General features: G+C 38.6%; 1 pseudogene; it reads left to right on the top strand.

Moving 5' to 3' along the window:
* The first annotated feature begins 835 nt into the window (after nt 1-835).
* Nucleotides 836-1,944, top strand: LOC102818663 (annotated as a pseudogene).
* Nucleotides 1,945-3,336: the final 1,392 nt, after the last annotated feature.

Genomic DNA, 3,336 nt, shown 5'->3' with positions numbered 1-3,336 from the left:
TAAAAAAGCAGCAGTGAAGAAATTGACAAGAAAACAAAAACAAAATGAAACTCAGCACAGAACAATATGTAAAACAAAGAAAACAGCAGCATTGCACACACACAAACACAGCAGAATGACCTCAATCAATTCATACCCAGTGATTATTGCTCTAAATGTCAATGGATTATAAGCATCAGTCAAGAGACAGAAAGCAGCAGAATGGGTACAAAAATCCAAACAGGATCCTTTAATCCACTGTCTACAAGAGACACACCTTACACACAAAGACAAAAATAGATTAAATATCAAATAATGGGAAAAAATTATCAAGCAAATGGCAATAAAATATGAGCAGTATGGCAATTATTAATCTCTGATGAAATAGACTTTAAGGCAAAATGCAGCATAGGAGACAAATAAGAACATTATGATTAAAGAGTCAATTGAACAAGAGGACATAACCATAATAAATATCTATGCTCCAAATGAGAAAGTTTCAAAATACATACATCAAACTCTAATAGAATTGAAGAAAGAAACAGACAATTCTATAATAATAGTAGGAGATTTTAATACACTACTTTTTCCCCTTTATAACCTCTTTTATTTAAACGAAAATGAGGTCAAGAGTTATGTCTTTGATCTCAGCCTATATGTGCCATATATATATAATTTTTTAAAAAGATTTTATTGTGAATTGAGTGAAAGTTTACAGGGCAGATCATCAGTTTTACATTCAACAAATCATACACCTTGTTTCATTACAATTATTATTATCCCCTCATGTACCATCAAATAACAGTTACTATACCACTTTCGATAAAGGACAGAACAAATACAAAGAAACTATGTGACCATCATTGATGCCCCAGGACACAAAGACTTTATCAAATACATGATTACAGGACCCTCACAGGCTGATTGTGCTGTCCTGATTGTTGCTGCTGGTGTTGGAGAATTTGAAGGTGGTATCTAAGAATGGACAGACGCGTGATCATGTTCTTCTGGCTTACACATTGGGTGTGAAACAGCTAATTGTTGGTGTTAATAAAATGGATTCCACTAAGCCACCCTACAGCCAGAAGAGATGAGGAAATTGTTAAGGAAGTCAGCACCTACATTAAGAAAATGTAGGTAGCATTTGTGCCAATTTCTGGTTGGAATGGTGACTATATGCTGGAGCCAAGTGCTAACATGCCTTGGTTTAAGGGATGGAAAGTCACCCATAAGGATGGCAATGCCACTGGAACCACATTGCTTGAAGCTCTGGATTGCATTCTGCCACCAACTCATCCAACTGACAAACCCCTGCATCTGCCTCTCCAGGATATCTACAAAATTGGTGGTATTGGCACTGTCCCTGTGGGCAGAGTGGAGACTGGTGTTCTCAAACTAGACATGGTGGTCACCTTTGTTCCCATCAATGTTACCACTGAAGTAAAATCTGTTGAAATGCACCATGAGGCTTTGAGTAAAGCTCTGCTTGGGGACAATGTAGGCTTCAATGTAAAAAATGTCTCTGTCAAAGATGTTCACCTTGGCAATGTGGTTGGTGACAGCAAAAATGACCCACCAATGAAAGCAACTGGCTTCACTACACAGGTGATCATCCTGAACCATACAGGCTAAATCAGTGATGCATATGCACCTGTGTTAGATTGTCACACAACTTACATTGCTTGCAAGTTTGCTGAACTCAAGGAGAAGACTGATCACCGATCTGGTAAGATGCTAGAAGATGGCCCTAATTTGTTGAAGTCTGGTGATGATACCATTGTTGACATGGTTGTCGGCAAGGCTATGGGTGTTGAGAGCTTCTCAGGCTACCCTCCTTTGGATTGTTTTGCTGTCTGTGATATGAGACAGACTGTTGCTGTGGGTGTCATCAAGGCAGTGGACAAAAAGACTGATGGAGCTGGCAATGTCACCAAGTCAGCTCAGAAAGCTCAGAAGGCTAAATGAATATTACCCTTAACACCTGTCACTCCAGTCTTAATCAGTGGTGGAAGAATGGTCTCAGAACTGTTTGTCTCAATTGGCCATTTAAGTTTAATAGTAAAAGACTGGTTAATGATAACAATGCATCATAAAACCTTCAGAAGGAAAGGAATGTTATGTGGATAATTTGTCCTAAGCTAACATATGTTCTAAATTTCTTGGCATAGATAAATAAAGCCTCTAGTGCTACCTCAGTTGTTGAAAGATTTCAATTTCTACTCCATCAAAAGAGGAGCTCTGGTAGTGTAGTGATTACAAGTTGGCCTGCTAACCTTAAGGCCAGTAGTTTGAAACTACTAGCTGTTCAATGGGAGAAAGATGAGGCTTTCTGCTTCCGTAAAGATTTATAGCCTTGGAAACCCTATACAGGGTTGCTATGAGTTGGAACCAACTCCATGGCACATAACCAACCAACCAACAACCTATTCCATCAAAAAGAAAGAACTTCTCTTAGGAGTCCTGGTGTAGCACTGTGGGTTAATCTATTGGACTGTAAGGTCGGTTTGAACCACAAGGTCTGTGGTTCAAGCTCACCAGCGGCTCCTTCGAAACCCTGGAAACCCTGTAAAGGGTTTCTTAGACCTTAAATCTTTATGGAAGCAGAAAGCCTCATCTTTCTCCCTTAGAGGGACTGGTAGCACAGTGGATTGCAACCCAGCTTGCAATCCACTAAAATTAGGAGAGTATGGTACATTATGAATTACTATTAACAACAAAAAACTAACTAATTCAAAGAACTCTGGTAGCATAGTGGTTACGAATCAGGCTGCTAACTGCAAGGTCAGCAGTTCAAAACTACAAAACTAGGAGTAAAACTTTACTCATATGGGATATCAAAGAGATTGTCTGATGATTTCCACATTGCATTGGGTCACCTTTCTTTGGAATGGGCACAAATATGGATCTCTTCCAATCAGTCAGCCAGATAATCATTTTCCAAATTTCTTGGCATAGATGAGTGAGCGCCTCCTGTGCCTCCTCACTTTCTAGTTTAAATAAAACATTAAAACTATGAATTTAATAATAGAAGACAGAATCTTCTTATTTACCAAGAAAGAACATGCTTAAAAGCATGGCTTTTCCAGCTTTTAGAGGATAATATTTATTTGCTGGACATGTTGTTGTTATTGTAAGGTGCCATTGAGTCGGTACCAAATCATAGCGACCCTGTGCACAACAGAATGAGACACTGTTGGCCTTGTTGGCTGTAGGAGACAAAAAATTGATGCAACTTGAAATAAAAGTAATTAACTTTATATTTACCCTTATGTATGATGTTCTTGATGTCATCCCACAACTCTTCTGGTCTTCAGTCTTTAGTGTTTAATGTATCAAATCTGTTCTTCAGATGATCTC

This window comes from Chrysochloris asiatica, unplaced genomic scaffold, assembly GCF_000296735.1.
Source record: "Chrysochloris asiatica unplaced genomic scaffold, ChrAsi1.0 scaffold00122, whole genome shotgun sequence".
In the NCBI taxonomy this organism is placed as follows: Eukaryota; Metazoa; Chordata; class Mammalia; order Afrosoricida; family Chrysochloridae; genus Chrysochloris; species Chrysochloris asiatica.
Note: the sequence above shows the minus strand (reverse complement) of the source record. Positions and strands in the feature narration are given on the sequence as shown.